General features: G+C 37.9%; 1 long non-coding RNA gene across 1 annotated transcript; it reads left to right on the top strand.

Annotated features, from left to right (window-relative positions):
* Window positions 1-17,798: 17,798 nt before the first annotated feature.
* LOC128093322 (uncharacterized) lies at window positions 17,799-24,758 on the top strand. The gene is made up of 3 exons (XR_008212406.1): window positions 17,799-19,551; window positions 19,626-19,707; window positions 20,209-24,758. It is a non-coding gene; the product is annotated as an uncharacterized LOC128093322 (long non-coding RNA).
* Window positions 24,759-24,871: the final 113 nt, after the last annotated feature.

Genomic DNA, 24,871 nt, shown 5'->3' on the forward strand with positions numbered 1-24,871 from the left:
AAAACTGACCTTCCCAAGTTATTTCCGTCTGCTCGGGAAATAAAAAAAAATACAAATAAAATCCATTTCCGGTTTTGGTAGAGAATTGCTCAGAAGGAGAAAAAATTCCCAAAAATATTCCTTAAAATTTAGATTTTCAAAATCACCCTAATCGTGAACCATCCTAATTTTAAACTAAACCAAACGTTGCTCCTTTTATTTGATTTGCAACAAGTCTTCTGAAGACACGAAAGTTCCAGAACTTCACCATTTATCGGAAAATTCATTTTCCACATAATTTTGCGATCTGGACCACAGTACAATGATGATGGTAGCTTGAAAAAAATTGCCCTCTGATTTGTCGGGCGTATTTTGAAGGGGGACAAATACTTTGAAAAATATTTGCAACAGCCTTATTCAACCTTTGGTTGTTGATATGCACTAAAATTATGAAATTGAGTTTTTCCAAGTGCTCCTCATTCAGTCCTCAATTTTCTATCGATGATATCTTGGAATGTTTTGATCCGATTCTAAAGAGTAAAACTAGTTTATAACTTTCTCACGTTCTGAAAGACATATTTTCAGGTGTTTTAAATCAAATTTAATTAATAAAATTGAGTTGTTTTATTCGTGTACCTATTTTGATACTAATACACCAATTGATCAGAAAATCCATTACCTAGGGGAAATCTACCCTTTCCAATCAAACACCTATCTTCGTCATATGGAGAGTTTGATGCTCGATTAAAGCTCCAAAAATACTATTTGGGCTATAAACTTACCAGCAACAGCACCGCCTCGAGTAAGCACGCAAATGTATGCCACTTACTGGCCAAAAAGATCACATTTAATGGACTTTTGATCATAATTTGTATTTTGCGAGACCACTTCTCATCATTTTGTTGGCACACACAGTGACACACACGAGAATCCCTCAAACGCTTAATGAATATCGCCAAAATTATCTTTTCACTTTCGCTTACTTTTTCACGGCGCTTAAGATATGAAATTGCTTCCAACTACCGGCAACATGTTCTTTTGATCATTAGTAAGGCACTCACTTGAAGAATAATCCCGAAAAATGTAATAAATTAGCAAGCGCCATCAAAAAAACAAACGCGCCAAGTCGTTTGACGTTTCAATTTTCACTTTGCATTCCACTCGAAGGCTGAAGAAAACCGAGCGAGAGACGAAGGCAAAAAAGAACAAAGGCTGGCCGTCAACACCACCAGCAGCACAGCCAGCGATGCCAGGAAACTTTCCCTATAAATGACACTTTTCGTGAGTGTTCGTTTGAACTGTCAGCGCAAATGGCAACACTCGACAGAGTGTTGGAAGAAAAAAGAACTAAGCCGATATTAGAAAAATGGGCGTGGCCCAATGCATTCGCCTCGATTAGAATACCCTTGGGATTTTTTTTTGTTAAATGCTTGGTAAAGAAATAGAATAACTTTTAGTGAAAGTGAAAATAAACAGAAATGTTCACAAAAACTTGCTCTACTCGTTGGTGTACTTGGTTTTAGTAAAATTCAAGGGAGACTCTAGATTATCCAGCATCATTCAAACACGACCGCTTATTAGGATTAAAATGGGTAGATTTCCCCTATGTTAATTTTTAATTTTTTGTCCAGCACTTTTCTATGGAGAAACCAATGATGCTAAATGGCTTACTTGGACCTAAGAAATGGATGGAAAAGGGGTTTTTTGGGCGAAATTATAGTGAACCGAAGTTGTCAAGCTAATTGTCATCTAAATACCTATTTCTAATAAATTTATTTTGTTTGTTCTATTTCAGGTACGTATACTTCGACTTTCAACAATCTTGAATTTTGAAACTTGTCACATTTCCAAGATGTGACCTGTAAAAACCTCTTAGCTGATGAGCTCACCACTTTGGTTCGGTTTAGTTGCTGATTGCAACAATCAGGTAGGATGGGCTTGGCAAGCTTGGCATAATTACCCTGAACGAAATGTGCTCAAGAACGACCTCATCGTATTTGGATAACCCCCCGCCCAAGATGAACCCATTTCTATATCTCGTTTTGCAAATCCAAGTGTGTCGGAGTGGTTGACGATCATCACCATGGGGCTCCAGAATGGTGCGGCTTGCCTTCGTTAAGTTTCATCATCATCCTCGAATCTCGAAGGGTGAGTGATGAACATGATGACGACAAAAATGGAGGTAATTCAATTCCAGAGCGCCATCTTCATCATCATCAGCAGCTCTAGAGCAAGCGGCGACGAGACTCCGTCTGCCCTGGCCGGGGTGTCTCTCTTTTTATCCAATTAGATTTTCACACTATATATTCAAGATAAGTGCCGGTTCTCTCATCAGCAGCACAAGTGACCGAAACGTGGGGAACGGGAGGCAAGGTGTGTTCTAGCACAAAAATTAAAACACTAGACGTCATTCTGGGGGCACTTGCGGAAAAAAGCCCCTCACCACTCTGGGCATGAAAACGAGAAATTATTCAAAAACTCACAGCACAAGATAGCATCAACGGGGAACTTCTGGTCTTGGCTGGGGACGGCCCATAAATTTTACATCGAGTGCTCTCTTTTTTTTCTGTCGCCTTCCCCGGAGAGACCTTTGGCCGCAAGAAGAATCGTACGGCACTTTATCACCACAGACGACAGATGGCGCCCTTCCAGCGAGAGGGAAATTGTTTAAATAGCATTAAATTCAAATTGGGTCTGCTGCGTCGTACACGTCGTAACCGGAAGGAGCCTCGTCTGTGGGCTACGACATTGGAAATGGTTCCAAGGTTGCATTGAAATGAGGTTTGTATAGGGTGCCATCTAGTTGTCAAATTGTTTGGTTTGAGTCTCTGCTAAAAATAGAGAAAATCTTCACTTTAGTGGCAATTAAAAAGTGATTGGAAAATAACGCCATCTATTTGTCATTTACCATGCTGGTTTGTGTCCAGACTAGCAAACTGCCAATCCAATTGCACTTTCAAAGCATTCCAAAACATTACACATGCATTCATGAATTTAACAAATTCACCGCAATCCCGTACCCCGTGTCAAACGGTCTTATCTGGTGTCCAAAAAACCCGCCACCTTCCTCCCACACTTTCTCACACCTTACATGCAAATTCACTTTGCAGAGTTTCGTACCAAGTACGACCCGAAGTGCAGTTACATATGCATAGAGGATGCCACATTTGCAAGTGCGATATAATTGACCGAAAAATATGGAAGGCCACGTTTCACGCGCTCCTGCGCCCGGTTCTAGCTCTAGCTTCTAGTGGCACTTCTTGAATAAGCGGGCTATAAAACGTAACTTGAGTCGAGAGGTAACAGCTGCTGCTGCTGCTGGTCCTTTGGATCCATTTGGGGGTCCACTCGTCACACGTGAGAGGCGCTCACTGAGTGTCCATGAATGAAATTTTTGGTCCTAGCTATGAGCTATGAAAGCAGGGGGTCTTTTGGAACGTAGTGAAAATAGTTTAATGGGTTATGGATAGTTTTGGAGGTTTTGAAAGCAAAAAATGTGAAAATGTGAATAAATTTTCATTAAAACACGAAACCAAAAAATGTGAAAATGTGAATAAGTTTTCAGATCTTCCAATGAGGCGTGTAATTTTTACGGATTTTTAACACAGAAAAAAAACGAAAACTAATATCCCGAGCAGACGGAAATAACTTGGGAATAACATTTTTTGTTATTCGAAAATACTAGGCCAATAACATTCTATGTTATTTGTAACAGGACTTGTTATTCGTCGTTATGATTTTTTTGTTATTGGATTGTTATTGTACTAACAGACTCATAACATTTTTAGTTATTGTTCGAACAAATCTTTGTTATTATTTTTTGTTATTTTAACAACTAATCCGATCATCCCAATAACATTGGGAGATATTTTTCCATAACAAGAAATGTTATTATAAAGTTGTTTTGGATTTCAACCAATATCAGACCAATAACAAATTTTGTTATGATAACATAAACTATTATTATACCCTTATGCAAAAATGAATTTTTCAAGAAGATTCCATAACATTTTTTGTTATTTTAACAGTATTTGTTATTGAAATGGCATGAATTTTGTTATTACCGCCTGCCCGGGATTACTATGATCCTTTTTTTGTTTGAAGAAATCAACGGACGTGATGAGGAAATGAATCGTCGTTACAAGGTATTTAAATCAGATTTTAGGCAAATTAATCATGTTCTAAGTTACATTCGATTGCGTAATTTGCTGTGTGCTAAAAATCTGCAGAAACGACGTGCCTGCTGTCATGTTGAACTTCTATCGAAAATTAAATGCCGAAAAATTGTACTTTTCATCAAAAACACCTTTATTAAACTCTGCCATTTTCCGTTACTCAACTCAACGCAATTTTTTTGAAAAGGTAATTTTATGGGAAATTTAACCAAGAAGGGTAATTTTTTCATCAAGAAAACAATTTTTTCATTTTAAAATTTTGTGTTTTTTAACTTTGCACGGTTTTCTTTTTAGAGTGTAATAATGTTCTACAAAGTTGTAGAGCAGACTATGCAAAAATTTTGATCTATAAATACAAGGAGTTTGCTTGTAAGTTATCGCGATTTTACGAAAAATAAGTTGTACCTCGAATTCGTGATCAGGGACAAAAGTTACCGCTTAGGACAAAGTTTCACGCAAATCGAAGAGGGTCGGGTCAAATGCTGTGTGAGTTGGCGGAGAATGACCCAAAAACAAAAAAGGAAAAAAGAACAAAGCAATGGGATTACAGTTGATTCTCTGGCTGTCGATCTTTTCGATATCAATATTACTCCAGTTCTACATATTTGAAAATTAGGTATTTCAGTATTGTTATGATAACACACATTTTGAAGTTTATTGACTGATATTTGCACATGATGAACAAAGATTTTTCAATTTTTATGCATTTTCAGAGGAACAAGTTTCATGGTTAACGGTGCACATAAGTCAGAGCTTTTGCACCCAGATTTGTGTTACAGACATTTTAGTATCTTCAAAACTACGGAAACTATCGATATAATTTTTGATTCATTCCCTAAAGTACAGTCTACCAAATAATTTATAACAAAGTTTTACTACTTTTACAATAAGATTTTTGCAGGATTGGGTCCGTCAATTTGGCTATTTTGGTAAAAGAAGACAACAACTTCCTTGGTTGCTGTGCACCCTTAAAGGCAAATAATTGGTTTCGAAATCTCATCATAAAAAATATAAATAAAATTGTGATCCAATATTGACATTTTAAAATGCTTAGATCGTTTAATTCAGAACATAAAAGTTGAATAGATTTGTTTTTATTAGAGTGGTTCAAACAGGCCCAACTTTCTTTCGATTACATTGCAATATCTTGGTGGTATACAGAACAAGAATTACAAGTTTGAGTTTATTTAATTGAGAATAAAATTAGACACTTTGAAGAGTGGAGCTCATTAAACAAATCGCTTTCATTAGAATATAAATGTTACGCTTGCTGGAACCCGTGGTTTAGGGGTAAGCGTGATTAACCAACAGTGGGCATTACAGCTAGCTACATTAAGGGTTTACATACACAGCAAAAAATCCGATGGTAAAATCGCATGCAAAAGCATGCACATCACCTTCGTCAAAATAAACACTGCATGTACTATTTTTGCAACACACAAAAAAAAGTTGCAACCGACGGGATTCAAACCCAGCACCAATAGTAAGGACTGGTGCCTTAGCCCATTCGGCCATCAGACCGATTAATATCTGTAAGGATAAACGCATATATGAGCTTGACATTTTGGTCAAGTAGGTTTCCGATACTGATGGGCTACGTATTTCAGAATGTAAAATCACATAAAATTGCATAAAATAATGCAATATTTATTTTACACCCAGGCCTTTTACACGCAGCTGGATTACTACTTTTTTTAGCTGCGTACATGTGAAAAATCACAAAGTTTCATGTTACAAAAAATTCACAAAATTTACCAAAAATGTGATTTTCAATCATTCTTGAAAGTTTCACGAAGATATTTTATGACTGAACTGAGTAAGAGACGATTTAAATTAACAATTTTGCCATGCGCAAAGCGAACTGTCAAACTTTGTGAACGTTTTGCCTTCCTCATCTTACTGAGTAAAGGCTATAAAATCACTCGAAAAACGAAATTCTTGATTTGACCTCCTAGACCCACCTTCATGTATACTTATCGACTCAGAATCTCATTCTGAGCAAATGTCTGTGTGTGTGGTGGGATGTTGATAAAAAAATTGCACTGGATTATCTCGGCACTGGCTGAACCGATTTGGACCGTATTGGTCTCATTCGATCCGTCTTGGGGTCCCATAAGTCGCTATTGAAAATTATAAAGTTTAGAAAAGTACTTCAAAAGTTATGCTAAAAAACGATTTTAACAAAGGCCGGAAGATTGTAAAAAAGGGTGATTTTTGTTAGAAACCCCGTCATGTTATAAATTTTTAGAAAGGTATTCGAAAGACCTTTCCAACGAGTTCAAAAGTTTGAAGATCTGATAACCCTATCAAAAGTTATGCGCACTTAAGTGTTATAAATGAGCTTTTTAGAGACCGGATCTCATATATTTCGATGAAAACGTTGTCCGGATCTATCATGCGACCTGTCGATGGATAGGTAATCAAAAGAACTTTCCAAAGAGTTTATAAGTTTGAAGATCTGACAACCCTATTAAAAGTTATGCGCACTTAAGTGTTATTTATGCACTTTTTAAAGGCCGGATCTCATATATTTCGATGAAAACGTTGTCCGGATCTATCATGCGACCTGTCGATGGATAGGTAATCAAAAGACCTTTCCAAATAGTTTAAAAGTTTGAAGATCTGACAACCCTATCAAAAGTTATGCGCACTTAAGTGTTATTTATGAACTTTTTAGAGACCGGATCTCATATATTTCGATGAAAACGTTGTCCGGATCGATCTTGCAACCTGTTGTTGGATAGGTAATCAAAAGACCTTTCCAACGAGTTCAATAGATTGAAGATCTGACAACCCTATCAAAAGTTATAAGCACATAAGTGCCTTGAATTATGAAGGTCTAACTACCCAATCTGATGGTATGAATAATGAATCAAGTTGATTGAACACTGAAAGGTCCGCCCTTTTGTATCTATTTTGGATAGCATTACCCTCTGAATGTGAGGAAGGCACCAACCGCCTAAGGGTGGATTAAGTAACGTTTTTCTCTAAACAAGGAGTTGATTTACGGGTGCCACGATATCTCGAGATGGGATGGACCAAACTGGCTGAAATTTGGGGTGAAGAACCCCAAGACATATCCCGTATGCATGATGAAGCCCGATTTTGATGTTTTGCTTTAAAAAAAATAAATCAAAAAATGACATATCTCGGCAATGGTACATCCAAATGTCTTCATATTTATTGTGTTTATAGATGAAAATGTACATTTAAATGTCCTGCAAAAAGATTATAAAAAAGTTTAAGAGGCAGTATTTGTAAATATTGCTCGGTTTGTTCTAGAGGTCGTATCGAGGTGCTCCGATTTGGATGAAACTTTCAGCGTTTGTTTGTCTATATATGAGATGAACTCATGCCAAATATGAGCCCTCTACGACAAAGGGAAGTGGGGTAAAACGTGCTTCGAAGTTTGAGGTCCAAAACACCTAAAAAATCTTAAAATTGCTCGCATTTCCGTAAAACTTCATCAATTCCAACTCTCGTAGATGCATTCAAAAGGTCTTTTGAAGCACTTCAAAATGTGCCATAGACATCCAGGATTGGTTTGAAATTTTCTCTTAGCTTTTGCAAATTACTGTCAAAAATGGATTTTTTTAAAATCTTAATATCTTTTTCCAACAGCCTCCAACACCCATACTCTCATAGGTCAAAAGATAGGCAATTTCATGGACTATAAGCCTATGGTATTAACTTTTTGGCCAATCGCAGTTTTTCTCATAGTTTTTCGATTTTTCTACAACAAACAATTTACAACGTTAGTTTTTACCCTGCTGCCCTCCATAGCGGCACTTTTTGGTCTCAATTTTGTCATATTAGGAATCCTCGGACAATTTCACGTAAGTTAGAAGTATTGGAATTGTAATTTTGATTTAAAAAATAATTAAATAAAACATTTTTGAAAAAAGAAATAGATTTTATTTACCCTATGATCAATACGTCAAATGCTGTATCAAGTAGGCGAAAACCTGTTTTACCCCTAATCCAACAAATTGTTAAAAAATATTTCAATTCATTCTAAATGACAATTTTTCCAATCAAATTTAAAACTCCAATACTTCTAATTTACGTGAAATTGTCCGAGGATTCCGAATATGACAAAATTGAGACAAAAAAGTGCCGCTATGGAGGCCTACAGGGCAAAAATTAACGTTGTAAAATGTTTGTTACAGAAAAATCGAAAAACTATGAGAAAAACTGCGATTGGCCAAAAAGTTAATACCGTAGGCTTATAGTCCATGAAATTGCCTATCTTTTGACCTATGGGAGTATGGGTGTTGGAGGCTGTGGAAAAAGATATTAAGGTTTTAAAAAAATCCATTTTTGACAGTAATTTGCAAAAGCTAAGAGAAAATTTCAAACCAATCCTGGATGTCTATGGCACATTTTGAAGTGCTTCAAAAGACCTTTCGAATGCATCTAAGAGAGTTGGAATTGATGAAGTTTTACGGAAATGCGCGCAATTTTAAGATTTTTTATGTTTTTTTGACCTCAAACTTCAAATCCCGTTTTACCCCACTTCCCTTTGTCGTAGAGGGCTCATATTTGGCATGAGTTCATCTCATGTATAGACAAACAAACGCTGAAAGTTTCATCCAAATCGGAGCACCTCGATACGACCTGTTACACATTGGTGAAAAACTCGCTCTTAATGTGTGCTCACACCAACCTCGGACATATTTGACGATTTACATGTATGTAACCCCTTAATATGCAGCCACAATTTTTGTAAATACCTTCAGTGTGAAACTGCGTGGCTTTGAGGTAAATCCGATTTCACTCGAGATAATTACCAATTTTAAACCGAAGCTTATTGTCACGTGATATAATACGTTATTAGAAGTCATATTGGAATTGAAAACCTACTGTTTAATTTACAGATTACCTAGAAATTTAATTGGGTCAGTGCAAGTTTGCTTTCGCATTTTGATAAAATCTGCTCGCAAACAGGTGACAATATCCGAATTTCATTAATTACAAAAGCCCACAAATCCCAGCAGACAATAGCGTGCGCAATTTGAGCTTGCGCTGACCCTTTTCCCTCCGAAATTCAAACTGCCTATTCGGCACCAGAATGCGCCGCATAATTCCGTGAATTCTCGGGAACGTACGCAATGCCTCGTGGGAATTCGGAGGAACAATTTAGCACCGAGAGACGCCAACATTGTTGCCGTAGTGTAGTTACAGAAAACAAAAGAGGAACAGATTGTGTAACAAAACCTTTTGATACCGAACTGAACTTCGTGTGTTTGTGTGCGTGTGCATGTGTATGTGTAATGTTACTAATTGCATCCTCACATGCCAGGAAGCTCGACTTGCTCTAGCGTACAAGCTGTGCGAACGGCTTTTGATGACAGTGAAATATGAACTGTGCGCCGTTGTTCTTTTAAGCGGAGAAGAATCTTCGATCCTGGATGGCCAGGGTTGTAGCCGGAAGTCAGTTGCGAAACATTTTGACTGTTTGTCATTTATTGGCTTACGACCTTGTTAAACCTATGAAGTGAGGATCGAAGTAAGCGCGCGGCAGGTCGGACGCAATTTTTTCTGCTCCTGTCATTTTCATGGAGTTTTCCGTTTTTTATATGTTTGAGTGAAAATTAAAATTAATTTCTGACGAATTAGTTCGTACGGTTTGTGTTTGGTCATAATCTCGCTGCGCGTCAGGTGACAATGAAGGAAAATGGTTTATCTGTGCTGGAAAGGGAAGTGTTCAAACCTCCGGTCATTGTGTCGCGTGGGTTTAAGAAGAAGACCATCAACTGCGTGAATGCCTTCATTCACGTTACGGGCAGTTTTACGCCGGATGTATACCGGGTGCCGATAGCTATCAAATCTAAATCATCTGTGAAGGCCCAGCGAAATATCTCGGATGGATCGCGAAAAAGTATCAGGAATCACGGACGGAGAAGTAAAGCAACTCAAGAATGAAGATTTGAATTTACCATGACTTCAAGTTGAACATTTTGAAGCCCGTCTCAGATCTGAAATCTATGTGAAGACACTATTTTTTGGTGAGACCTTTCCATTTTAATACAAAAACACGTTCATTTACACACACATATAGACAATTCATTGAAGACAACCACGCCAACCTTATTATATACGCGGTAGGGTGTTCCCTTGGTCGTTCGCTGTGAGTTGTGGATTGCCTGCTTCTCTAATGAAGGTTCGACTGAGGGGGCATGCTTATTAATTTCTCGTCGCTCCATACCCTCAGTGACGTGATGGGAGCAAGGGCGTCTATGCAAAGTGTCCCTACACCCGCTACAAATTTCCGGCGCTTGGGGAGGGAAGAGGGAAACCATTTTATTTTATGCGCCGGTATTTGTAGCATTAAAATTCGTGCAAAAAAACTTATGCACGTGGGTGTACAGATTACGGAGTAAAAGATGATCGAATTGTTCACCTAGCGCTCACATGTGTTCCAGGACCAAGTTGCCTGCGGGTATGGGGATCATACATACATACATACATACATACGACCTTGTTAAACCTATGAAGTCGTAGTGACCGATACCGACAAGACACTGCACTGATATGGCGAAGGTTTCGGCTTCAATTCCCGAAGTTGTCACAATTTTTGGTGTTATTTATGAGGCTTGAACTTTTCATAGAACGTTTCATAGAGTTTAATGTTCTCGACCGTTTCGTTCAACTATCAGTTTGAGAGTTCTTTCGGATGAGAAGCCCCAGTGATCCCCTACAAACATCCCTGCATCACTCGATGAAATTGTAAAATTTATCTTGATTTCTCACCGGGGCTGCTGGTTCTACGAAGTCTGCTGCATCCTCTGCCCTTATTTCCAACGACAGAGTCAACCAGAAGAAAGCCCAGCAATGTGGTTTGGATGGCACACCGTCATTCTCATAAAAGGGTCGACCATGTGTGCGTGTGGGGAGGAATCATAAATTCTGGTACGACGACAATGATGAATCCCATTGTGAGTGTGTCTTCATATTGCACCCCGAACTGATGCAACCGTACGAACCTCGGGATTTGGGTTTTTGCGTGCGACTCCAACAAGTCGATTCTAATTTGGCGACTAATTGTCGGTTGATGGTGTGCCCACTGTCGTAGAATTTGCATCACTTTGTGTGAACCACTGCCATCGTGACAGCCGCTTGACACCGGGCCATTAATTACGGAATTTATCGACCGTGAGAGTTGATTCGATTAGGGTGGGGAGGGGGTGACGATGCTTCCAATCAATTTGGAAAGAAAACTGTTGAAATGTCATCGCAAATGACTACCTTCACCTTAAGGTTAAGGGCAATTTGGGTGGAGCGAAGGAAAATCGGCATCGACGCTGTTATTTGAAATGACAACGACCGCGCGTTGCGTGGGCCATAACAATAAAATGGGCCTTATCGAAATTGGGACGATCTTTGGCGGCGTGTTGGCGGAAAGCGGCGCTGTCTCCGGTGGCAGACGTCGTAAAACCGCAAAGTATTGATGAAATTGGCGGAAAAATTTGGCGGTACGTGTCAGAATTACCTGAAGCTTTTGTGATGGAAAATACAACGTGAGATTACACAACAAAAAAAAAAAACATTTAGTTTGATCCGAGATTCTAACCTAAAAAGAAGGGTTGTTGTTAGCAGTTATCTTAATTTAATAGAGTTTTTCCTTATCTTTTTCATAAGAAAGAAGTCTTCAACTTCAAAGAGATAATTTTACTTTTGTCATCAGTAGTTTTACAGTTGGGGTGAAAGAATCTTCATCCAAAAAAATCTTTTGACGCTCATCAAGGAAAAAAAATGGAAGGCAACTTTTTTCGCTTTATTTTATATTATTTATTATTTATATTGCTTTATATTATTCAAGAGCTGAAAAAATTCTCTCCAATTTTCTTGCTTAAAATTACAAAACAACAACATTGTGAGCTGCACGTGCGACAAGATAGCACGACAGTGACGATTGCTACGCATTAAGCATTTCAGCATTGCCCTGGCGTTCTCGATTGCGAGATTCCTACTCGAAACTAGGTGTCCGAAGGCTTGATTGTTGAGGCAATTGCAAACCTCTTTTTACACCTAAGCTTCCATCCACTCCGGGATTCGAACTGACGACCTTTGGATTGTTGGTCCAACTGGCTACCAGCGACTCCACCGAGGCAGGACCCAGGGAGACGACTCCTACACCTGGACTGAGCTAACGACCTTACCTCTAGGTTAGACCGGGGCCAACATTTACTTCCCCGTCCGACGGAAGGCGTGATCAGGAAAATCTCGTCTCGAAATTGCCACCGGAACCGGATCGAACCCAGGCAGAATGGGTGATAGGCAACCACGCTTGCCCCTACATCAGGGGTCCACGGCTTTTTGAAATGTTAGTTTTGATTAAAAAAAAATGAAAGTATTTTTTTTTTTCAAAAAGATCAGAAATTTTCACGAATGTTTCATATTTCAACATTGTAGATCGGACCATTAGTTGCTGAGATATCGACATTAGAAAAAAAGGTGGGTTGTTTGGGTGAGACTTAGGAAACATCAATTTGCCAGCTTTTTTAATTTTAGTATGGCAATATCTCAGCAACTAAGGGTCGACAACAACAAAGTTCAAAAAAGCAAAATATTGAGAATTTTCTCAGCTTTTCAAAAATATTTTTTGTCAAAAGTGGGCAAACATGGGCACTAATTTAAAAAAAAATGAACAACTGTGACTTTTTTCAAAACAGTTACCTATAAACGGCTATAAATTGCAAACGGGATACATTATCAAAATTTCACTAAAGTTCTTTTTGATTGCAAATTCGATTTTACATCGAAAAACTAACTTAATCCACCTGTGTGGTTGATGCCTTCCTCACTTTTAACCAACAATGGGTAATATGAGTGGTTTGGACACATAATTCAGCTATTTTTTTTAGGTCCAGAAAAATAAGTACACAGATATAACTTAAGTTGTCATAACTCGAGACAGGGTTGCCAGATTTTCTATTATGTGGACTCGTTGGAAAGGTCTCTTGATTACCTAACCAACGATGGGTCGGATGATGGTTCCGGACATCGTTTACATACATTTAAGTGAGATCCGGCTTCAAAAAAGTACATAAACATCACTTAAGTGGTCATAACTCGAGACAGGGTTGCCAGATCTTCAATTATGTGGACTCGTTGGAAAGGTCTCTCGATTACCTAACCAAAGATGGGTCGGATGATGGATCCGGACATCGATTACATGCATTTAAGTGAGATCCGGCTTCAAAAAAGTACATAAATATCACTTAAGTGGTCATAACTCGAGACAGGGTTGCCAGATTTTCAATTATGTGGACTCGTTGGGAAGGTCTCTTGATTATCTAACCAATGATGGGTCGGATGATGGATTCGGACATCGTTTACATGCATTTAAGTGAGATCCGGCTTCAAAAAAGTACATAAATATCACTTAAGTGGCCATAACTCGAGACAGGGTTGCCAGATCTTCAATTATGTGGACTCGTTGGAAAGGTATCTTGATTACCTAACCAATGATGGGTCGGATGATGGATCCGGACATCGTTTACATGCATATAATTGAGATCCGGATATATGTGAAAACACATTTTTATACATAACTTTTGAACTACTTATCGAAACTTCAAACAATTCAATAGCGATGTATGGGACCCTAAACCAAGTCGAATGCAACTGGTTCGATCAAAATCGGTTCAACCAGTGCTTAGAAAACTTGGCAAGATTTTTGAACACATACATACATACACACACACACACATACACACACACACACACACATACACACACACACACACAGACATTTGTTCAGTTTTCGATTCTGAGTCGATATGTATATATGAAGGTGGGTCTTCGAGCTTTTGATAAAAAGTTCATTTTTAGAGCAGGATTATAGCCTTACCTCAGTAAGGAAGGCAAAATGACATTGAAAAATTTTTGCCACCAGTATTTCGATTCCTTGAAAAAATCAGTATTGATTCAAAAAATCATGTCCCCTAAAACATATCAGAAAATGAAAAAATAGTGTTTTTTTTTGCAAATCAAGTTTTAGTGACAAAAAAAGATGTTAAATGTTACCAAAATTTTGTTTACCGTGTATCATTTTTTTCAGTGTAGTCCTTATCCATACCTTCAACTTAGCCGAAGACACCAAATTGATCAAAAAATTCCTTTCAAAGATATAGATTTTTGAATTTTCATAAATCATTGTTGTATGGACAGCTGCAAAATAAGGAAGGAAAATAATATGGACGAACTGATGATGCAAAATAGCTTCTTTGAGCATACCGAAGGCACCAAAAATGTTTCAGCCGATTTAAAAAATACTTTGTCGTGCAATCTTGACACAGACTGAGGAATGCTGCCCGTGCGACAACTGGCCAAAGGGATTTCAGGTCAGAACGCGTTTGATACACGTATATGCCCGACTACCGTAAAAACATTTGTAATTATAACTCGGCGGCCAAATTCAGCCAAACAAAACGTGCTTGTTATTGTTTACATTGCTTGCTATTGTTTGTGTTTTTTCAAGGTCAAACATTGTAATGTAACATTAACATTGTAAACAATCTGAAGATCATGCTATAACCTGTTTTTGCAGCATGTTTATTGATTGAAAATAAACAGTTGCAATGTTGAGAATGTAAATATTGTTTTTTTTTTTTCTATATAAATGTTTAGAAATTTCTGATCTAATATTTTTCAAATGGGCTTTTACTTACTTTCATTGTTCACCGTTAGCAGCGCTGCATGTGCAACGAAATTGTGAAATACTACATTTGACAGTCCGAGGGGGTGGTTGACCCACTTTGCCGCAGCAAACGTCATAAAACCAACCAGTGGACGATTTGTATCGCAACGCTTCCTGCGATCGAACCGGAAGCCATCTCTTTTGTGCTTGCGTGTGTGTGTGTGGTTTTAGGAAGGGGGGGACGGGTTTGTTTATTTGTTTTGGCGAGCGTGTGGTTTGAAAATAGTGTTGTTTCGCTGCGCTGCGCCTGTATTTATGCACTCTTTTTTGCTTGCTGTTGCTGCCGAAAGTTGGTGCACACATCAGGGCGCGCGCGCTTTTCGCCGTTATTTATGCTCTCTGGCCTCATCCGGTCGGTGAACAATGACGACGGGGGGAAAAAAACAAAAACAACAACATCGTCCGGAACAACAATTGGATTATGTTGCCGTTGTTGTCGGTGGTTTGTTTATTTGTTTGAGAGCGATGTGTGCAAACGTGTGCGTACATTTTTGTTGGGTCGAAACTCGTGGCGCTTCCGGGTGGAGCATAAATTAAGGCGGAAACCGCTCGATACGATTCGGTGGTTGCATACTTTTCGGCGGCTGTTGCATACTTTCCGGCTGCCCCTCTATTGTTGACTGTTTGAACTACAGTGTGTTCAGGGGGGCGGAACACGCATTCACAATAATAATCAACCAACGCGAGTTCTGCATGTTGTCTATTTTCAGGCGAACTGTGCTTCCTTTTTTGTTGTCGCGCTCTCGAAACTGATTGCTGGTGAGAGGGGTAATGTTTCGAGCAAAGTTGAAATTAAAATAAAATGAAAATTTATTCCACCAGGCAAACACATTATTTGTGCCTCCGTGGAGGCTCACCGCCATTGTTCGCAATCAGAAAGAGTGGCGGCCGGCGGCCGACCAGAACTCCATCTTTTTTGCATAACTTTCAGGCGTTAACTGGGGATTTTTGCGGTTCTCGAAACATACAAAAAAACGTCAGTAAGCCATTGTTTGCCGACTTTTTTCGCCGTTAATTTTTTAAAACTCTTTGTTTCGAGCTGTCCAATTGAAATGCATTTTTTTTTTGTTTGTTTTTCGCTCGCCGGCTTCCGGTTCCGGTCGCTGGTTATTTCCACGTGGCTTGCTGGAGTCCTTCTGCGTGAGGTGATTGATGGAACACGATCTCCGAGCCTACTAGGATGTTGCTTTTTCCTGACATGGCATGTACTGTCAACTTGGGTGTCAAGCCGGTGGGTGGTGAGGGGCAGATGAAGCACACAATCTAACACCAGGTCTTTTGGAGACTTTTTGTGTGTGTGTGTGTGACTGTGAGATTTGTGATAGAACACGTGAAAGACAGGTGTCACGTGGAGTTGTAGAGGCTGGAAAATGTGTCGTTCCAAGTTTTTTTGCGGAAGAAAACTGCTAGATAAAACGAAAACAATGTTCTGGTTGTGAAGTTTAAAGTGACGTCAAGGTGTAGTGTTAAGTCATGTTGTGTTTGTTAAAAAAAATTGAGCAACATGTTGTTGTTGTTTATAAGCAGCTTTCTAACAAACTTTTTTCTTTTCTTTGTTTTCTTTGCTACATGTTGCTTGAAGGAAAGTTAACGCAATCAAAACGTGTTCCTTGAATTAAAATAAATTTATATGTTTTTAAAACATGGCCGTTAGAAAAAATATGTTTTTAATCCACATTTATTAAAAATTTGCGTCTGGGAGAAAAGGCTAAATCATTTTCACAAATTGGTATTTTGAATGAAAAACTAATAAAACATTTCAAAACTTGAGTAAATTTCGAAGGTATAATTTTGGAAGGTTGAAAATGACCTCTTTTATGATGTAATTTTACCTCAGTTCAGACTGGAGAATTGACATTACACCAGAAAAGTGGTAAAATTACAAATTTTCAGAGGTATGCCCTTCCCAGATGTAATATCACCATTATTTTTTTTAACTTTGCAGAAACCCTAATAAAATCTGGAGGCCAAATAGTATTTACATTAAAAAATTGTAAATTTCTTTAAAAAAAAAGTTGTACATTTTCTTTATATTATTTAGAAAACGTGATTTTTTTCAAAACTTTTGTTTTTGTATACATTTTTAAATCAAATAGGGTGCTTTTAGGCTTTTTACAATTGTTTGATTCTACAGTCCAGACTCAATTATTTATAAATCCAAGATGGCGGCCAAAATGGCGATGATGAAATTTAGAAAAAAAAATGCAATTTTAAATTTTACATGCAATCAACCATTCAAATTTGACTAAAATGGGGTCGCAGAAAACATCAAATTATGTTTAAAGTAAAAAATAAAAAAATACGATTTTTTTTTGTTCGTGATTCGAATAATCCCATACAATACAGTCCCATTTATTGGAAAAATATTGCATATTGTTTATTTTTTAAATTTGAAATAAAAAATTAAACATTTTGAATTTTGAGACAACAGATTAAAAAAGACCGCTGGAAATAAAATATATATCAGAAGTTCTTTGAAACTTATTTTAAATTTCAACATTAGCAAAACTGTAGTTAATGCAAACCTGAAGAATTTTTTTTTACTAGTTTTATTTATTACTTTGAAATACCAATGCCGGCATATGCAAAGAGGAACTTAAAATTTAGTGATGTCAGCTGACCTCTTTTATGTAATTTTAAATAAATGTATTTATAAAAACGCGCAACAACACAAACACGGAGTTAAATTAACAGTTTGAAGAGGTTTAATCGCTTATTTATTCTGACATTAGAGATGTGCCCATTTTTTTTAATATCACCAATGTTTCTTGTAATATTTTGTATTTTTTAATTTGATTTTTTGTTGAAAAAAAATTCTCTGCAGATTAAAAAAAATGTGGTAAACTTACATCTGGGATTGTTGAAAGATTTTGTGTCTGAAAAAATGTGTGGTATTCTACCATCCCAATTTCAGCCTATCAAAATTAATTTCTTTCACTGTGAACCAGCACTTTATTCATCGTTGCATAATTATTTCAAAAGAAAAAGTTACGTGATACATTTTAAATTTTACATTCTACGAAAATTTTATATTCTGGAAAAAAAACTGATTTGAAATTACAAATATTTTGTGTTACACATAATCTTCACAGTAAAAAAAATTGTAATGCAACTGCATGTAAGAAGACTGGGTGTAAAAGGAATTTTGATTTTTTTTATGAAATTTTATGTAATATTACACCCTGAAACATGTAGCCCATCAGTATGGGAAACCAAATCGACCGGAATATCATGCTCATATATGCGTTTTTCCCTTCCATTCTTCATCGGTCTGATGGCCGAGCGGCTAAGGCACCAGTTCTTACTGTGCTGAGTTAGAAAAATGTGTTTACAACAATTATACATGCAGTGTGTAATATTGAGGGTCTTTTTTCACAATGATAATGTGAATGCGATTTTACCATCAGATTTTTATTTGCATTGTAAAAAACTGCAATATTTCGTCAGAAGCTGCACAGCAAAAAATCACATGCAAAAAAGACATTTAATATTATAACACACTGCATGTACAATTTTAGTAAACCCAAAAAAAGTTGCAACCGACGCGATTCAAACCAACAGTAAGGACTGGCGCCTTAGGCCGCTCGGCCATCAGACCGATGTAGAAAGGAAACGATAAACGCATATATCAGCTTGACTTTTCGGTCAAGTAGGTTTCCCATACTGAAGGGTTACATATTTCAGGGAGTAATATTACATAGAATTCCAAAAAATATTGCAAAATTCATTTAACACCAAGGCCTTTTACACGCAGTTGAATTACAACTTTATTTGCTGTGTGGGTAAAATGGCAAAGTGAGTCAACATTTCTTTTCTTTTTTTATGTTATTTAATTTTTTTACACAGTAATTCATGCAAAGTTACACAACGAAAGATTTTACCTATTTTTTGTCTGAAAAAGTGCGTAATTTCCCATCAAAAGTTGAGTGCAATTGAATAAGTGAGTGAGTGAAAATTATCGTCTTTTTGGAAAGGTAAAACATTATGGGAATGGGGACAGATTTTGTGTCAAATAAAACGTGTAATTTTACATCAAAAACTGGTGAAAATTTAATCATTAGACATTTGACATTTTTCAACCTACGAAAATTCAACTTGTTTGCATTGTACAAATCAGAAACTGGTATAATGCTATTTAATTTTGGTGAATTTACATTTTACATCATCCATTTTCAGCTTCTGGACTTCTGGAACAAACTTTTTCTATGTTGTTATAATTAAGGTAATATTACATGTAGCAGTGGTGATACATTTTCTGTCAACTTAATATTATTAGTTTCAAATTAGTAATTTGTGAAATTTTCGTCAACTTCTTTTGAATTTCAAATTGTTATTTTAGGTAAAATTACTCAAAAAAAAAACGTTACTTAATCCACCTGTAGGTGGTTGGTGCCTTCCTCACATAGTAATGTAATCAAAAATAAAAATAATTCACTCAAATCAGACAATTTTCCCGTTTACTCATTTCTGAGTATTGCCGCTTTAGCTCTTATTTTTGACGTGGTAAAAAAGTGTACTTTTGATTCTCAGTGTAAAAGTTACGATCCACAACTTTTCTGTAGGAACGGGCGGAAAGAGAACGGTTTCAAATTATGATCCACTCTGTTTACTGTTTTGCTGTCAAAAAGGATTCATCAAAAACAACTCAAATTTTATTTTCCAGCTTATTTGAATCGAACTTGCGCCAACTTGGTAAGTTTTTTTTTTACAAAGTATTTATGATTTTTCTTTTTAATTTTCAATATTTCTTTTAATTTTATTTATAGTGCTACCCGTCCTTTGGAATTGCAAAATTCAAGAATTTCTTCGGACATCCAACAACCTGAACAACGAGAGGGGTTTCGAGCAGTCTTCCCGAAACGCGCGCACGCCGTACACGCCGTACAAGTTTTCAGTGCAGATGAACCTCAAACACACATGGCTGCCATGTTCGAGTTCTCCCCGCACGGCGCACTCAAGTTTACACGCGGTGTAAACACGGGGTGCACACCTCGGGTACAACGCCGTGCGAGCGAAGAGCGTATAAAGAGACGAAAAAATGACTGCTTCTCACTCTCTCTGTGGCAAACACTGTAGTGTGACTGCAGCGGAGAATAAAACACCGCTTTACAGCAGAGGGAGCGTGAGGGAACTATTCTTGTCTCTTTTCTGCGTCGTCGGCTTGCACGGGGTTTGTACCCGGGGTGCAAGGTTCGGTTTTAAACTCGAGGTTCGTGTGCGCGTACAGACTGTACACGGCAGAGTTTAGGTTTGTTTGTACGCGTGCACACGCGGTGCTGGTGTTTGATCGAGTACAGAAAACAGAGAACGCGGTTGAACGCGGTGCACGGGGATCACTGGTTTCGAGAGATGACCAACGCGTACTCTAGCTCGGACATGATTCCTTCGGTGTACGCCGAAAACGTTGACTTCAGGTACACCTGACCATCTGCTACAGGAAGACGACTCCCGTTGTGTAAGACTCGGAGATGAAGTACCGTTTTGTTGATCACCATCTCAATAAGCATCCTGCATGCGATTCCGGGAACCTTCGACACCAAACCTTCGAGCACTAAAAGGCACAGCTGAAGCGTATTGTAGACCTAGCCGTGGGCTCCGTCGGCGGCCAATCACAGCGGCGATGTTTCATCTCGATTTGGCCGGTTCAAGATTGTCGTCAATGTGTGGGAAATGGAGCAATAAAAATAATTGTTCTTAACTAGAGACCCGGCAGAGTCTTAACTGTATCGTGGAATGTGCAAACAAATAAATGTGAATAGTTCTTATTTGATTTTCATTTTTTAAATCCTTTTTGGAAGTATTCGATTGCGTTTTTTTTTTATTTTTAGGTGGAAAAAATCTTGAGAATTGGCTTTTTCCATGAGTTACTAGAACAAACAAGATCCAGACATGATGGAATCGGACAATTTTGTATCAAAATACAACTTAAATGTTTATATCTTTTGATAGGCTTGCCAAATTTTCAATCTTTATGGTTTAGTAGAAAGGTCTTACGATTATGCGTCCAATGATAGCTCGCATGACCTATCTGCACGCAGAAAAATAAGCCATATTTGAATCAACAAAACTTTTTGTTGATTCGAAAATCATGATTTTTGTTGACTCAACGCTAAACGTCAAAGCAGCTTTTTCAAAACAACAAAAGAATTTTGTTGAATTGAGAAAATCAAGGTTTGTTTCAACGCAAAATCGGCGTTGATTATATTCAACAAAAATTTTGTTGATTCAAACCTCGTACAGGCTGATTCTACAAAACATTTTTCTGCGTGTGGGTAACATTTTCGTCAAAATATATGATATTCGGACTAAAAACAATGTGTAGTTAACATTTAAATGCTCATAACTTTTAATAGGGTTGTCAGATCTTTGATCCTTTTGGCTCATTAGAAAGGTCTTTTGAATATCCATCCAATGATAGCTTGCATGGACTAGCAGTCATTTTCGTCAAAATATGTGAGATGCGGCAATAAAAAAAAGTTTAATAAACATTTAAATGCTCATAACTTTTGATATGGTTGACAGATCTTCAATCTTTTGGGCTCGTTGGAAAGGTCTATTGATTACCTATCCAACGATGGGTAGCATGATAGATCCGGACAACTTTTTCATCAAAATATTTGAGATCCGGCCTCTGAAATGTGTACAAATGACACTTAAGTGCTCATAACTTTTGATAGGGTTATCAGATCTTCAATGTTTTGGGCTCATTAGAAAGGTCTTTCAATTATCCAACTAGCAACGAGTCGCATAATGGACCCGGCTAACATGTTCATCGAAATATTTGAAATCCGGCCCCTGAAATGTGTTCAAATGACACTTAATTGCTCATAACTTTTGATAGGGTTATCAGATCTTCAATGTTTTGGGCTTGTTGGAAAGGTCTTTTGATTACCTATCCAACGATGGGTAGCATGATAGATCCGGACAACTTTTTCATCAAAATATTTGAGATCCGGCCTCTGAAATGTGTACAAATGACACTTAATTGCTCATAACTTTTGATAGGGTTATCAGATCTTTAATGTTTTGGGCTCATTAGAAAGGTCTTTGAAATACCTTTCTAAAAATGTATGATCAGACGGGTTTTCTTACAAAAACCACCCTTTTTACAATCTTTCAAACTTTAGCCAGAATCGTTTTTTTAGCATAACTTTTGAAATACTTAACAAAACTTCATAATAGTTAATATAGGTCTTGTGGGACCCTAAGACGGATCGAATGAGACCAGAACGACCCAAATCGGTTCAGCCAGTCCGGAGATAATCGAGTGCATTTTTTTTCGGTGCACGGACTTACAGACATACACACGCACAGACATTTGCTCAGAATTTGATTCTGAGTCGAAAGGTATACGTGAAGGTAGGTCTACGAGGTCGAATTAAGAAGTTCATTTTTCGAGTGATTTTATAGCCTTTCCTCAGTAAGGTGAGGAAGGCAAAAGAGGTAATATTTAACTAACCTGATTTGTCTTGTAAAATTCACCATCAAAGTGTAAACATTCAAGATTTAGGGTATTTTCATCTGTGTATTATTTTAGCAAAAAAACATTTTCGAAGCTCGCTTTAAAAACAAAATCAAAAGCTTTGCATCAAGACGAAAAAAAAGCTAGCCCGAATCCAATTTGAAACGAAACAAAAAAAAACTCAACTTCCGTTTGCTTAGGATGTTCCGGCGACTACGCCCCGTTTCGTCGCGAAGCTTCGTCTAATTAATTTATGTGCCACTTTTTTTTCGAGCAGTAGCTTTGCAAGGAGAAAGAAAATTAAGCAAAAGGCTAAATTTAATTAGACAATTACCTAACATTCACTGTTGTTTTAGGATCGGAAAGCACGCTTCGCTTTCAGGGATGTTTGAATTTTAAAGGTGTGAGGTTAGATATGATGAAAAATGGGTTGAGGTAGCTTTAATTTGTTGCAATTTTAGCATCCATTTAGGTACAGCGATAAAAAAGAAGCTTACATGATGAGTTCTAATGACCTAATCGGATCACATTTATTCTGTTCATTGATTCTGTTCTAGCTGCATTCAATGTGTGGTATTGAATAGCTACAATATAAGCTTCTGATTTTTCACATTGAACAAACGTTCGAGGTGTGAGGCTGTTTTTTTCGACCTATTGATTCAATCAATTGTGAAGTTGTTTTTTGTTATATTTTCAAAAGTTCAAGATTTTGCTTTAAAGATTTTTCTTGACCGAAAATAGGTATGTTGCCCTCAGGTTGCAATCAATGAGTTTCGTCGAGGGGGGAAAGGAGTTGACTTTAACACTTCTCTCGTTCACCTCTTCATCGCAGGGATCATTGCATCCGCAGCAGGGTGGCTCCTCAGGGGTTTCCCGAATGGTGTTAAACCGCAAACACACGTGTGGTGTGGAGATATGAATAATGAACGAGATTCTGCGGTGGGATTGTGCTTTACCTGGGTGAGTGCGAGTGTGTGTGATTGTGTATATGATCTTGTGTGACTCTGTGTGACTTTGTGAAAGACCAGAAAATCAATCTATTTTGCTTCTGGCTATCCGAAGTTCTCAACAAAGATTCAAATAGGTGTACAATAATGTGCGAGAAAGCCTAACAAAAAATAACAATGTTCCAAAATCTCGCACCAATTGAACTCAATCACCTCATAAATCAAACCACTCGCAAGCAATTATTTCTCGCTCTGGACTTTCACCCCGGCGCCGACCATTAGTCATTGCTTGTCAGAACGCGATTTTCTTTTTGTGCGATGCTATTTTTTATATCATTTCCTCTCCAACCCTCCCACTCACAGCATCCCCCCCAAAGTCTGGTCTAATTTTCCGGCAAACAAGATGAACATTTTTCCACTTCCGCCGGCACTTTCCTTCAAGCTCGCTCTCTCTCTCTCTGCTTCTGGATGAACTTTCGACTTTACGACTACGACTAGCTCTGGAACACGTTCGACATGCAATCACGTTTCTTCATCACGTCCTCTGGCCACCCCCGCCCCCCTTTGGAGAAAAACATGACCCACCACGTCCAGTCCGGTCCAGACTTTGGCAAGAGCTGATCATTGCCAATCATGCCCCAGCTGCTGCCGTGCTGGTTCTGTGGGGGAGGTGGAAACGTGCGGAAGGCAACAACAAGGTCACGGAAAATAATGTGCACAACTTTTTCAATAAAAGTTTGGCTCCTTGTTTCGGTATTATTAGAAAGTGGGCGGGGGGCTCAATTTGCGAGCAACGCGACGGTTGATGTTTTAGCTCGAAAAACTGACTGCGAAAGCTGAACTCGGAAGAGCTTTAACGCGCGTAAAGTGTGCCAACTGCGATAGCAGTTTGACAGCAAACTTTTGGGAAGCTTGCTTTAAAGTTTGAACGATTGATTTCTGGGGGTTTTCTCCGTGTGCATCTCGAAAAACTGGGCCGGAAAAATCATTCTGACAAGAACTTTGTCACCGTCTTGGCCAACAAAGCAGTGTCATTCCTTTTGCTGAGCCCGTTTCTAGAGATCGTTTGGGATTATTTTCCTCTTCCTCTTTGTGTGAGTGTATGTGTGTGTGCTCGGAAAAAGTTGAAGAAGAAAGAACACCTTCCACAGGCCGACTTGTACGGGACGTGATGCCGAGCTTTTTCTGTTTTCTCGACGTTATCTTTCTAAAAAGTTGAAGGTATTGAATTGGTGATTCTTCTTTGAACAAAAAAGCTCAAGCAGAATCGATTTCATTCAAGAAGGATTCAAAATTTCACAATGTGACTTCGAATATCCTTCTAACCAAGTCACACGTTGAAACACTGTTCCACATTTTGGTCTGGGCAGATCGTACGATACCCCGAGTATGTTTGCTCAGGAAAACACTCAGCCAAGGGTCGTTTTTATTGGAGTGATGAAGCGAGTGTTCTGATAAATAATTCATACTGATCATAATGGATTTATCGATATGCATATGTATTATATTATTATATTCATATTTCATACGATTTCATTGTCTCAGAGCAGTGTCTCGAATGGAATCGGAGGTAGAATAAAGGTAAAACATTTTCAAAAATCAA

The sequence above is a fragment of the Culex pipiens genome, chromosome 3 (genome assembly GCF_016801865.2).
Source record: "Culex pipiens pallens isolate TS chromosome 3, TS_CPP_V2, whole genome shotgun sequence".
Lineage (NCBI taxonomy): Eukaryota > Metazoa > Arthropoda > Insecta > Diptera > Culicidae > Culex > Culex pipiens.